At 49.1% G+C, this 14,069-nt stretch overlaps 1 protein-coding gene and 1 long non-coding RNA gene across 4 annotated transcripts in view; one reads left to right on the top strand and one right to left on the bottom strand.

Annotated features, from left to right (window-relative positions):
• Positions 1-783: 783 nt before the first annotated feature.
• LOC124968337 (uncharacterized) lies at positions 784-13,078 on the bottom strand. Of its 3 annotated transcripts, none has more exons than XR_007105679.1 (4): positions 12,619-13,078; positions 11,735-11,840; positions 4,083-10,678; positions 784-3,617 (listed from the first exon to the last, which is right to left on the bottom strand). It is a non-coding gene; the product is annotated as an uncharacterized LOC124968337 (long non-coding RNA). The 3 variants fall into 3 exon arrangements; XR_007105680.1 differs by having other exon boundaries at positions 784-10,440; positions 10,553-10,678; positions 12,619-13,076; XR_007105678.1 differs by having other exon boundaries at positions 784-10,678; positions 12,619-13,067.
• Elavl1 (ELAV like RNA binding protein 1) overlaps positions 12,913-14,069 on the top strand; it is a 36,716-nt gene continuing 35,559 nt past the window's right edge. Inside the window, exon 1 of the mRNA XM_047530616.1 lies at positions 12,913-13,084. The gene's annotated coding sequence lies outside the window, so the exon portion shown is untranslated. The remainder of the gene's footprint in view (positions 13,085-14,069) is intronic.

The following is a 14,069-nucleotide window of genomic DNA, read 5'->3' as shown; positions in this document are numbered from 1 at the left end:
CAAGAGCTGAATGGAGACCTGAAAGATGAGCAGGTGTCAGAGGCCAGCAGAACAGGATGCTAGAAGCTGCCAATTGCCCAACAGCTGGGTGGGAGAGTGGGGCGGGGGTGGAGGGCGGAAGACAGGTGGGAGGGACAGGCTATTCAGGGCCTCACATGCTAAGCCAAGGAAGGTGACCTTCATCACCCGGACTCGGGAGCTGCTGAGGGGATTCACATAGCCAGGGGAAGGTTGTGGTCAAGCCCGTGTCTGAGCACTGCAAGGTCCTGTGGAAGATGCACTGGGGCAGGAGATTCAAAAGTGCAGGCAAGATGAAGTGGCAGACGGATCCATGACAAATCTGAGACCCGCCTGCAGTCATCTCAAACCTGGGAACCCTGGTAGTACTGTGAATACCAGTCATGAGTAGGAAGGGGTTCAGGGGGCCACTGGTGCCCACAGGTTTAGGGAGAGCAGAAGGCTCTGCCCATCCACCTGGCTTCTGGTCATCCTAAACACACACCAGTTAAACTTATCCTCCTGCTCCAGCCTCCTAAGTCACTGGGACTACAGGCATGTACCACCGCGCTCAGCTGATTCATTTTTAATAACTTTTTTCTTTTTTTCTTGTTCAAGGTGAAATTTGTCAATTTTGTTTCTTATCAAAGAACCAATTTTCATTTTTGATTCTTTCCACTGTGTTTTCATTCTCTATTTCCATTTTTCTCCACTCCAATCTTCATTATATCCTTCCTTCCTTCTAGCTTTGGATTTAATTTACTCTTCTTTTTCTAGTCCCTGGAGGGGTAAATTCAGATTATTAGTTAAAAATTTCTTTGTATATAATGTAGGCACTGCTTTTGCTGCATCCCATAATTTTTTTTTCATTCATCTTCAATATTTTCTAATTTTCCATGTGTTTTCTTGGATCTGTTGGAACCCACGGAACCCCAGGCCCTTGGTCTGTCCCTGCTTCCTGGTTTGAGAAGAGACTCTTGCTCCTAGAGCACTCCCACCATGGCCATCCAGTTCCCTCAAGGTCTAAAACAGTGGGGTCACCTGATCTTGAACCTGTGCAGCTGAAGAAACCTTTTGTCTTTATAAGGCAGTCACCTTGGTTCCTGAGCAACATGTCCTCGTAAGGTGAGGGCAAGGCAAGATGTAGGGGAATGGCTGAAAGGGTAGCCACGCCTGGCTCTGCTCATCCACCATTGCCACCCCACAGTAATCACTAACCTTCCAGACCCTCTTGAGACGGCTCCCATTCCCCCTTAAATGTGGAGTTCTTGCTTTACCCCCTGGGCATCCCTCTTGAGACAGCTCCCATTCTCCCTTGAATGTACCCACTTTCCTAGACAAACTTGTCTACAGTCTTTGGAAAAAAGTGCTAGTTGCAGCATGTATTTTAACAATGCAAAGCTAACACAGAGACTTTGTAGGTAACTTTTTTAATTGGAGAGGAAAGACAAATTTGTTATTTCAGTGTCAGAGGTCAGAAGTCCTAAAGTTAAGGTATCAGCAGGACTGGATCTTTCTGAAGGCTTCTGGGGAGATTCTACCTCCTACCTTTTCCAGCTTCTAGAAGTGCCCACACCCCTTGGCTCATGGCCCCTTCCTCCGCCTTCAGAGCCAGTAGTCGACGTCTTCCAGTCTCTCTGATCAGTGCTTCCACCTCCGTCTCTGATTCTCCTGCCTTCCTCTTATGAAGTCCCTTTTGATGACATTGGGCCACTGGATAATCCAGAATGATCCCCCATCTCTAATCCCACCTACAAACTCCCTTTGTTTATGTTCCTAGGTACTGGGGATAAGGATGTGGACATTATAGGAAGGGGCATTAATTTGCCTTCCACAATACCTTGGTGATCAAACCCATAAGATGAAGGTCCACAGAACATTCTTGGGGGAGGTGATGTGGGTTCAGTTCTGGAAGATGGCAGGTAATGCTGGGGGATGGGACTCCAGGCAGAGGGGACTGGGCACATAAAACAGCAGGCTTGGGGCTAGGAGTGTCCTTTAGGTGTAAAGGTTTGCACACAAAAGGTTCTGAGTTTGATCCCCTGCACCAAAAAACCACCAAGTGAATAGCAGGCTCCCTACATACCTGAATGTGACCCAAGGCCCTTAACATCCACATGGGTTTTATTCTGCAAAATGAGGATTCTCAGCAGGGCTCCCAAGATACCAGGTGATACCCAGAGGGATATTTGGCTCTCCCAACAGGCAAGAGTAGCCCAGAGATGCTACTGATGTCTTACCATACACTGGACAGTCCCTTGCCACAAAGAATCATCCAGCCCAGAGGTGTGCAGGGCAGAGAGAGAAGTCCCTATTTAAAGTATGTTGTCAACAGCTTTCAACCCCCTCTACCAAACTCAGAGGGGCTTTACCCCCATGGACAGCTGGAGGGCTTCTACTTGGTGCCTTTCTTGGGAAAAGTAGTTTCTAGTTCCTCGTGACCTTGGCCTGGCCCTGGAATGGAAGCATCTGTGTGGGTTGAACGTGCTCCTACTCTGGAATGCGAAGGCCCAGGAGGCCTGGGTCCTGGAAGGAAGATAGATCTAATAATGTTTTCTCCCTCCACCCCCAGGCCTACCAGTGCAGCCTCTGGGTCCCAGGCCCTTGCTATACTGGGAAAGGTGGGGCAGGGGAGGACAATGTCCTGGGGAAACTTCTAGAGCCTGTTTCAGTCATTGGATGAAGGTTTGCACTAGTTCATTCAAGGATGGTCAGCAGGCAATGGGTCAGTGCAGGAGATGGCAAGCTGGGGTGGAGGGTCCCCCTCCTTTGGCTTGCCTTGTTCTCTGAGCTCCTTGTTGCTGCCTCCCCCACAGGATTCATGTCACTGATCCCCTCCACAACTGCCACCCCCTGGACTCTTGACAGGTCCCCCCTAGAGTGGGTGTAGGGTGCCCCCCCATTTCCTATAGTGTTTGGGAGGACTGATCTACAGGCCGGGGGCCAGGCTACAATGTGTGGGACATAATGAACCTGGTTGGTGATGTCCTGTTGGCCACTGAGAGCAAGGGCTGGCTGCTGTTCATTTGGTCAGCGGACTTTTGCCACCTATTGAGCACCAGGCCCAGTGTGCAGGGAGCTGGAGAGGCCAAGATGGACACATCTGAGCTTCTTTCCTTCATGCCACAGGGACCAGGGAGGGCAGCACTTAAGTTCACTGACAGCTTAGCTGAGAGCCAGATCCTAGGCTAGGTGTCTCACCGCCATTCTCTGCCAGAGCAGGACAGCAGCATTCCTGGGGCCAGGGCAGAGATGACAGTCAAGAGGAAGGTAGGCAGCAGGGATCTGGGCAGACAACTCCCCTGTGCAATGGCACAGTGGGGGGCGTGGGAGGAAGAGGAAGGCAAGCATGTGCCCAGGGAAGCCTGGGTCCTGGAGGTGAGTCCACAGGAGGCCCCACATCTGCCCCTCCCACCTGGGTATACCCAATCCGGCTGCCTGCTCCTCAATCCCTGTCCTTGCAAAGCTGCAGTTGCCCCAGCCAGATTCTGGATTTCTAGGTGGTTCCATGCTGAGTACAAGTCTCGATGTATGGCACCTGGTCCCCCAGTCAGGGGTCCAGGCCAGCCTCATCTGCAAGAGAATGGGGTGTCCAACCCCCAGGATTTTGGCTTCTTGACCTGTGGAAGACCAGACAGTGCCTGTGGGCGATAAGAGCCACCCAAGATCTCCTGCTGAGACCTAATAGGCTGTAGCAGAGCCCACTGCCCCAAAGTGCAACCCAATGACAGGTCTGCCAGATGGACCAAAGATAAAAGACGCTTTCCCCATCCCCACCCTACCCTTTCCCAATTGCACCTGAAGCCACTGCTTAACTGCACTGCCAAGGATGCCCTGTCCACCTTATGAAGCTGTGGGTCCCTGACTGGATGGAACAGAACTCTCTGCTCACCCATGCCAGCATGAAGGAGTCCTCCCTCCTGGTCTCCTTTCCTTCTCAAGTGGCCAATTTCAAACCATCTCCTCTAGCCCCCTCCTCTCTTCTCCTAACTTCAACCCCTCACATCAGTCCTTTGTCATGTGTTACCCCTGGGGCTGGGGTCCCACCAGTTGGTCCCCCTCATTCCTTCTTGCACCATCCTTACCTTTGGGAGCCACAAGTAGAGGCCATGCAGGTTGCAGTTGCTACTTGGGGCCATGCTCCTTTCTCTTACGTCATGTGCAGTGGAGCGTTGAGGGTTCGGTGCACAAGTTCCAGGGTCTGCTGATCCCAGCCCCTGCCCGCTTTGGCCACTTTTCTGAGAGTCAGAGCATGTGAGCAAGTGTAGGTTGAGGGGCATCTGGACTGCACCTGGTCCAAGGCCTGGGAGCCACTATGACTCCATGTGGCTGTAGGCCTCCTAACTGTAGTTTCTAGCGGACCTGTGACTCACCAAACCAGTCCCATCCCTGGGCTTTGAGCTAGACACCACTTGAAGGTGATCTATTAAAGATGGTAAGACACACCTTCCTGTGGATAGCCCTTTCACCAGTGGCTAGGGATAATTTTCACTGTTAGATCATGAACCCTATGATATGGTGGGTAAATGTCCATCAAAAGGTCTCTCTGAGTAAAGTGGGTGCCACCCCTTAGGAAAGTGAGTGTGGGTCCTGCCTGTGTTGGAGTGAGACTTTGCCTTGACCAATCCCGCTCATGGGCTCCCGCCTTGGCAACTTGCTAACCCAGGATCAGGTTAGTTGACTCCTCTTCTTCAGTGAGTTACTGTTCCTGACCTTTGCCCCTTTGGCTCCTGCACGAGCTTTTAATGCTACTTTCTCTTTATTCTGAACACTTGGGGGTGAGCCTCGGGAGTGCTCCAAGAAATGCTCTGGCTATGGCTTTTGATCTGCACTTTCTGGTCTCCCGTCTGAGGGACTGGGAGGGTCTTGAGATGCACTGAGAATGGAAGTTGCCAGGGTAGGGCAGAACCTGGCCGCATCCCAAGTGCTCATTCTTCCCCAGGGAAGAATGCTTGCAGCCATCTTGCAAGTAAGCTCTGGCAAATCCATGGGTCGCTACCTCTGGGAGTGGGAAAGCTGATCTCGGGGGATGGCTGCTGCTCCCACCTGGGCACATCCAATCCAGCTGCCTGCTCCTAGGTCCCTGTCCTTGTCTTGTTCCTGCTGTAAGGGTGCAGTTACCCTGGTCAGTCTCTGGATTTGCAGGTGGCCCCTCGCTAAGGCTGAGCCCCTAATGTATGGTGGATGGTCCTTCCACCAGAGTTCCAGGTCAGCTTCATTTACAAGAGAAGGGGGTGTCCAAACTCCCAGGATTCTGGCTCCTTGACCAGTGCTTGTGGGTGCTTCCCCTGGGTTGCTGGATAAGGAACAAAGCTAGAATTCCTTTCTCTCTCTCTCCCTTCTTCCTTTCTTTGGGGTGCTGAGGATTGAACTCGGGGCCTTGCACATACCTTGCAATGGTAGAGAAATAACTCTACCACTGAGCTACTTCTCTAGCCTAGGATGAAGACATTCAAGTGGTAAACTGACTGCTTACCAGCGACTGAAAGGCATGTGAAGGTTTCATCTCTCGTTTATAAATAAAGACTGGAAAAACCTGCCCGGAAGTTCTTCAAAAAGTGGAAAATAAAGGCTGGGGTGCAGCTCAGTGGCACAGCACTTGCCTAACACACAAGGCTCTGGGTTCCATTCCTAGCATTAAGAAAAACCAAAAACCAAAAAAACAAAAGAGAGTGCTCATGTGTTTCACTTCTAGATAGAATATACGGAAGAAAAATGAACACGTTATGTTCACATGGAAACTTGTACATGAATGTTTATAGCAACACTAGTCCCTGAAGTTAAAAGGTGGAACTAGCCCAAATGTCCTGCAATGGATGAATGGATAAACACAACATGGTCCACCCATACAGTGGAATATTATTTAGCCATAAAAAGGAATGAACCAGTGACACACTACAGCATGGGTGAACCCTGAGGACATCATGCTCAGTGAAAAAAGGCCACATACTATAAGATTCCATTTATACAAAGTATCCAGAAGAGGCCATGCACAGTCAGAAAGCAGATTAACTGTTGCCAGCAGCTGTAGGGGGGTGACAGGGAATGACAGCTAAGGGACACAGGGTTTCTTTCTGGAGAGATGAGAATGTTCTGGAATGAGATAGTGGTGGCAGTTGCACTCCTCTGTGGTTTAGAAACCACTGAATTTTCACTTAAAGATACCAAGGAGCACTGCAAAAAGCCAACAAATACATGTAGACCAGTGAGAGACACTACAAGAAAGGGAGTTTGTGAGATGAAAAAGTAAAGTTGGATGCAAAAACAAAACAGGAAGCTCATAAACAGAGAGTGGTAGGGGCTCCTGCCAAGTAAGTCCCTGCAGAAGCAGGGAGGGTGGGAGTGTGATTTATTAATTTATGGTCCACCCGGGAATGCTGAGTGAATGTGGTCACTGTCAATACAACAGGGCAGACTGGGCCACTCCATGACCCTAGGAGCCAGGAGCTCTGGGGCTTTTCCTATCGTTTGACTCTAAAGAGAGAAAATGCCCACTGCTGTTCTCCCCAGAAAGACACTGGGTAGAAGTACTATAGGCTGGATCCAGTGGGAAGAACTGGAAAACAAAACTTCCAAGACTGGCTCAGATCAGTGAGCCATGTTTACTTAGGGAGGTAACTGTGAGACAAGAGGTGGAGCAGCCCTTGCTGCTCTTGGGGACGTTGACCACAGTTTTGTTTACTGGACGGGTGCTGTGATGGTGTGTCAAGTGCTCTGCTTCCTCTCTGCTTTGCATGGGTCGCAGGGTGGCTGTAACACCTGCCATTACAGACAAGCACACTGAGCTCAGGGAATGGATTGATTAGCACAGGAACTCCTGAAGGAAATCCAGCGTTTCTGTGTCTGCTCCAGGCCAACCCCTTTGGGTCACACTGTGCACAAACAGGAATGGCAAAAGGTGTTCGCCTGGAAGGCTGGGACTCTGAGGCTACCTGCTTCTCAGGTGGTGACTTCATCAGGCAACAGCTCCACACTGTTGCTAACCTAAAAGTCAACTCAAGCTTCCTATTTTCCCCTGTGACTACTGGCACTTGAGGAGGAATCAGTTTTAAGTCAGGTCCCCAAAGAACCTGAGCCTTCCTGAAGGTTCTTTGGGCTTGTTTGAGCTTGCCTGGCTTCTGTTCCCAGAATGGGCATCCTGCTGTTACACCTCAGCTTTGTTTGGAGGCTGACCAGTGAACTGATCACCTGACCCTTACACTCATTTCTGATGTCCCCCAAGACACCCCAACCCACATACTGAGATCTACAAATGGTTGAGATACAATGACTTTTCCCCTTATCTCTGTATTTAATTGATCTGACTGCCACCTTCTCCACTGGTCACCAAGCCCAATGTGAACATCTGAACTCTACCTCCTTCTTTCCACACCCCACATGACTCCCTAGCTTTCCCTGTGCTGACACTCCTCAGTCAGAGAGCCTCTCTCCTCAGATTGAATTCCATGCTTGCCCTGTTCCCTTCCAATAAAGAAAGAAAAATATCATGTACGTCTCACATTTAAAAATTCTCTTGGCTAAATGATAAATTCTTTCAGTTGCTTTTTGCCTATTATTCCTTACTGCTGCTGTGATTAATTACTACAACCTTGGCAGGTTACAATAACACATATTATGCTACAGCCCTGGACTTCGAAAGTCTGAAATTAGTCTCACCAGGCTAAAATCAAGATGCTGACAAGTCTGGTGCCTCCTGGTGACTCCAGGGGTGAACCCACATCCTGCCTTTTCCAGCTTCTAGAAGAGCCCGCACCCCTTCCTCCATCTCAGAACCAGCAATGCTGCATCTTCCAGTTCCTCTCTACCTCTGACCCTCCTGCCTCACTCTTAGGAGGACCCTGTGGTGACACTGAGCCCCGCTGACCCAGGATCATCTTTCAATCTCAAGTTCCTTACTCCAAGCACTTTACAGTCCCTTTTGCTGTGTGAGGTCACATGGTCACAGGTTCCAGGGGGTTGGGATGTAGACATCTTTGGGGACCATTTTTCTGCCAACCACAGCAGGGATCTACAAACTTTTCCTGGAAAGGGTCCTAGAGCAAATATTTGATGCTTTGTGTGCCACATGGTCTCTGTTGCTAGGACTGGCTACATAATTTTCCAAAGTGTGGGGCCCTATATTCATAAATTATTAAAAACTTCAAAATGGTGAGTTTCACACACAGTTTGCACACTTGTGACACAGGCCCTGCCAGGGCAACCTCACCTCTGCTCCCGTAGCTCTGAGCAGCCACAGGCAACATACAGGGGAGCAGCATGGTTGTGTTACTGTCAAATTTTATGCACAATGCAATTTGCATTTCATCTAATTTTTATATGTCACAAAATACTAACTGTTCTTTTTTTTCCAACCACATGAAAATATAAAGCTAATTTTTAGCTCTAGGCTATACAAAAACAGGTATGGGCATAGTCATGTAATTATTTGCTGATAGGATAATGTTCTAACTTTTCTGACTCTCTGGGGCCCTTCAAAGCAGGGGACAGGCGACTCTCTAGTCCCAAATCACTCCCTCCTCCTCTCGAAACCTCCATCCCTGAACCTGAATGATCGTCCTGGACAAATCTGTATCTCTGCTCCTGCCAGTCCCAGCTTCCCACCTTCTCTGCTGGCAGACCCTCCCTTATTCTTTAATCTGGCTCAGCTACTACCCTCCACCAGAGGTCTATCTGTGCCTGTCCCTTGTCACACTAGATGGATTTGTGTTTCAATGTTCCTGTTTCTCCCTCAGGGCAACAGTGTCCTCGAGAGAAGGGTCCCAACTGGGTCGTTTCTGTGTATCTTGACCTTACAGAGCCTTTTTACAGCTTGTGCTAAAGGAAGAGACTGTGACTTTCAGGGACAGCAAGAACAACCTGGAACAACTCTGGCTGGAGTATATGCTGATTCCTACCCTTGAGGGCTGAAACTGCTCTTCTGACAAAAAAACAAAAACAAATACAAAACAGAAAACAAGGACTTTGTATCTCAAATTCCAACAAGCAAAATAAAGATCTCCGAGACTGACCAGAACTAGGTTCAAATCACCACTCTGCCCTTACCAGATGCGTGTACAGGGCCAAGTCAGTTCTCTTGCTCTCAGGATAGGGTCCTAACTCATCACAGGCCTCATTTGACCTGCCCCTGTCAGTTCTATAGGTCTCCTCTGAGGCCTATGTCTCCACAGTTGGCCTTTTCTTACTCCTAAGGGTGCTGGGCTCCTGCTTGCCTCAGGGCCCTTGCATTTGCTATTTTTTTCTGCCTGAAATATTCTCCCTCCTCATGCCTCAGCTGCAATACTACTAATGTGGAAAGCCTTCTCAGACACCCCCAAATCAGTTAGCTCTTCCTATTGCATGCTTTCCTGGAACTCTGGCCTATGCAGATTATAATCATTTGTGAAACTCATTGTTACTGTTAATAAGACATAATAAGTACTTCATGCCAGGCTCTGTTCCAGAATTTCTAAAAATGGGTTATTTCATTTAATTCTCACAGTGCCCACAGGAAGTACTACAATCATCCCCATTTTATGGAGTAGGAGGCTAAAGCTCAGAGATTAAACAATGTGTCTAAGGCAACATAGCTAGTGAGAGTGGCAGCTCCCCTCTCAAACCTGCCTCCTCAAGTTGGCTGAGGTCCACGAGGTCAGATGCCACATGCAGCACAGTCACTGTTGTGTCCCTGAGGCTGAGCACTTTACACCTCACATGCTGTGGGTGGTTAAAAAGTATTGATGAGGGCTGGGGAGATAGCTCAGTTGGTAGAGTGCTTGCCTCATAAGCACAAGGCCCTGGGTTCAATCCCCAGCACCGCAAAAAAAATAAATAAATAAAAAAAATAAAAAGTATTGATGAGCTGAAAGAAACAATGCCCCGTAGCAACGGGCACTCCCAGAGCGAGATCTCAATTTCTAATACCATTCTCTGAAAAAGGAACCAGGGTCCCTTACAGAAGTGGCTGATTCCAGGACTGCAACAAGAAATACACAGGCTGAGACTGCATCATCTTATAGAGCCAGGGAGTGAGGAAATGCTGTGAAGAGGCCGAAGGAACCAAATACACAAAATACTCAATGATGGGAATACCCCATGGGTCACAGGAGCCAAAAGAGCCAAAAGATGGCCAGAGCTGGAACAGGTTGAGCAACAAAAATGTAGTGCTGAGTTATAACCTAAAGCATAAAATAAATACCTACGAGTCCACACCAATATAACTAGATGACGGAATGAACTAATGAACAGAGAAGGAGTCTCAATGATTCGTTATGTAGGTATTCACCCTTAGGAGGCAGAGCATAACCCCTCATGTCCTAGGTGTGGGCTGCACATCCCGACTTCCTTCCAAAGCATACGATAAGGAAAGCGATGGAAGTAATTATGGTGGAAAAAGCGGACAATACTACCTCAGTCAGGTGATCAAAGCTGACATCAACAGATACAAACGATGTTGACGGGAGGTACCTGGATACGACGTGATGAAAAGGGCAGTTTGCCACTTTAGTCTTACTGCCAATAACCCACCATCATGGTCTTGTCATGACAAATTCCAAGAGGGGAGCATCTTAAAAAATACCTGAGTAGCATTCCTCAAAACTGTCAAGGTCATCAAAAATAAGGAGAATCAGAGAATCGGCCCCAGGCAAGAGTAGATCAGATAGGACAATCAAATTGCATGTAACGTGGGATCCTGGATATGGTCCTGGCAGAGAGAAAAAATTAGAGAAAAACAAGGAAAGTATAATCAACTATAAACTTCCATCAATCACAAAGTATCACTGGGTGTAGTGGGTTCAATCCCCAGTACCAAAATATAAACACACAAACAAAAAACCCCAAAGTATCAGTATTGGTCCATTTTAATGGTATCATATTAATAAAAAACGTTACTAACAGGAACCATATGTGGTGAATAATAGTAACCCCATTATTTCTGTACTAATCCCAAGAATCTAAAATGGTTATTAAAAATAAAGTCTAGGGGCTGGAGTTGTAGCTGAGCAGTACAGCACTTGCCTAGCACATGTGAGGCAATGGGTTTGATCATCATCACCACATAAAAATAAATAAATAAAATTTTAAAAATAAAGTTTATTATTAATAATAGAATATAGATGAATGAATGGACTTTGGTTGTTTGTTTTTTCTATTTTTCTGTTAGAGATGGGTCTCACTATGTTACCCAGGCTGGTTCTGAACTTCTGGGCTCAAATAACTCTCCCTCCTCAGTCTTCCAAGTAGTTGGGACTGTAGATGTGCACCACCACACCTGGCCTAAGGACTTCCTTCTTATTCATAACAATGATTACAGCACCCATCTTGCAGAGGTATTTTCAAGATTTCACAAGGAATGTAAATGGAGCCTTCAGCATAAAGTACATGCTCAGCTCTGAGCATTTGCTACCATTGTGCTAAGCTGGTGCCATCCACTACAGGAGCCACTAGCCCTACGTGACTATCTGAATTATTAAAAATTAAATACAATAAAAAATTCAGTTTTTCAGTGGCACCAGCCAAATGTCCAAAAGCAACATGGAGACAGAGGCTACTGAATTAGTGCCAATACAGAACATGCCCATCCTCTCAGAAAGTTCTTCTGGATAAGACAGAACAATGAAGAATGTAATTATTTGTTCAGTGTTCTTGTCTCCTTGGTTCCTTTTGCAAAGGCCATCTTTTCAATCTTGCTGACCACTCTCTTTCAAATTGCAACCCCCATGTTTCTCATGCCCTTTCCCCAATTTACTTTTCTTCTTACCCTTTTCATCACTTGAGATGGCATCCACTTGCTTTCTCTTCTGTCTCCCCATGTAGCACTGCATAGTTCAATATAGTAGCCACTGGCAACATGTGACTGCTGAGTCCTTCAAAGGCAGTCAGTTCAATTGGAAATGTAGAGTTCAAAAGCGTATAAAAAAAAAAAAAAACAGAATGTAAAACATCTCATAATTTTTACATTGATCACATGTTGAAATTATATTTTGGACACATTGGGTTAAATAAAACATATTATTAACATCAACATCACCTGCAATTATTTACTTTTTAAAAACACAAGTAATAATTTAATCAATTAATCACTTAGTTTTGTTGTTGCTGCAGTGTTGGGGTTGGAGCCCAGGGATTTGCACATGCCAGATAAGTGCTTTACCGCTAAGCTACACCCCAGCCCACAATTTAATCAATTTAAACTCAACGTGTAACTGACAAACTTGTGGCTGGTTTAAATTTCTACTGCACAGCGCTGATTGAGAATGTGTTATTAAACCATTTTAAAATTACTATGTAGGTTGTATAAATTTCTCATGGACAGCGGTGGCCTAGAATGTCAATCCAAAACGGACAGGTAGGATTTTGTCTGTTCACCGCCCAGACAACAAGAGGCAGATAATATGCTTTCAATAAAATTTTTATGAATGAATGGGAGGCTGACCTTCCTGGGAACCAGCTTGTTTTAATAACCAAACGGATGCACCGGTGACCACGACCATGCCCCGCCTTCTCACAGCACCAGATAAGGAAACTGAGGCCTGGTGAGGTGACGTCAGCTCGCGCCCAGCCACCCGTAGTGCGCAAACGTCGGGGTCGGGATTCGAACCTGGGTCCTGTCCCCATTACCCCCGGCGCGCTGACCGCTCCTACCTTGATGGGAGGCGGCGGAACAGACAGATGAGGGGCACGCGGCATACGTCCGACAAGAACCCCCAATCCTCGGCCGCTATCTCTAGTCGGCCTCTGTGGACTTGGCCCTAGCTCGCCCCCTCCGCGGCCATCGCTGGCCACCCGCGTCTCCGCCGGCCGCCGAGCTCTTCGCAGGCGGCGCCGACAGGAAGTCCCGCCTCCGCCGCGCGCCCTAGGGTGCCGCGACAGGCACGCCGACCAATGAAGAGCGCGCCGTGGAGGACATCGACCAATGGGCGCGCGCGCCGGGGGGGCGTGTCCGGGCCGCGGGCCGGAGCGGGTCGTGCGCGCTGAGGAGGAGCCGCCGCCGCCGTCGCCGTCGCCGCTGCCGCCGCCACCGCTACCGAGGCCGAGCGGAGCCGTTAGCGCCGCGCCGCCGCCGCCCGCCCGCCCCGGAGCAGCCCCGGGCCCGCCCGCCCGCGTCCAGGTGAGGCGGGGAACCTTCGGCGGCGCCCGACAGGGTAGGCCGCGGCAGGCCTGAGCTCGCCTGGCCGGGCCGCGGGCGCCCGCGGGCCTGCACCGGCCGAGGCCCAGGCCGCACCGGGCCGGGAGGGGACGCGCGCGGGCCGCGGCAGACTGGCGGGCGGGCGGGAGCCGACTTGCGTGGGGGCCGGCGACAGGCCCAGGGCTGGATTCCTCGGGCGCCACGAGAGGCAGGCGAGGGGGACACGGCGTGGGCACGCGCCTGGGGGCCGGGCTCCGCAGCCGTGGCCCCGGTAGTCTTGGAAGCCCGGCATCCGGGGGCGGGAGAGTGGAGCCAGAGGCGGGGGAGTGGGGCGAACGCCTTAAGCGCGCAGAGGTCACGGCCCACGGGCTCGCTCCCCCGGGAAATCCTACAGATTCTTTTGTGGTCGTTGTCAGCCCCGCTGCCGGTCTGAAGTGCTTTTAGAAGTGTGCAAACCTTTCAGTACCTATGGGAGTCTTAGGAAAGAAAAAAAAATTTTTTTTTTGATCGCCATTTCTAACAATGCTGTTAGTGGGGCGTGGGACGTTTAGATTTGTAAAATGTATGCATATGTTGAAAACACAAAATGCACGCAGTTCAACAATGGGGGAACGGATGGTCTTCCTTCCTCTTGCCTTATCTTCTGCTGCTAGGCTTACTAAAATGAGTTTTGGAACCTACTGTGCACAGGGCAGGTGGAGAAGAACTTTTGAGTGGGTCTGCCCCTGGAGCGACAGAGCCCCCTTATCAAAAGTGTTCATATGAGATCTCTGTGGCCAGTGCACCAGAAGGGGGAAGATTGGGAGGACGATCTAGCCAGAAAAGAATTTCTCAACCTCAGCTTTTCTGACAGTTGGGGTCACATAATTTTTGGTTGTGGAGCACTGCCCTGTACCTTGCAAGAAGTTGAGGAGCATCCCTGGCTTAGTCCACTAGGTAATAGCAACATCCTTGTCCCTGCCCCCAG

This window comes from Sciurus carolinensis, chromosome 17 (genome assembly GCF_902686445.1).
Source record: "Sciurus carolinensis chromosome 17, mSciCar1.2, whole genome shotgun sequence".
Classification (NCBI taxonomy): domain Eukaryota; kingdom Metazoa; phylum Chordata; class Mammalia; order Rodentia; family Sciuridae; genus Sciurus; species Sciurus carolinensis.
Note: the sequence above shows the minus strand (reverse complement) of the source record. Positions and strands in the feature narration are given on the sequence as shown.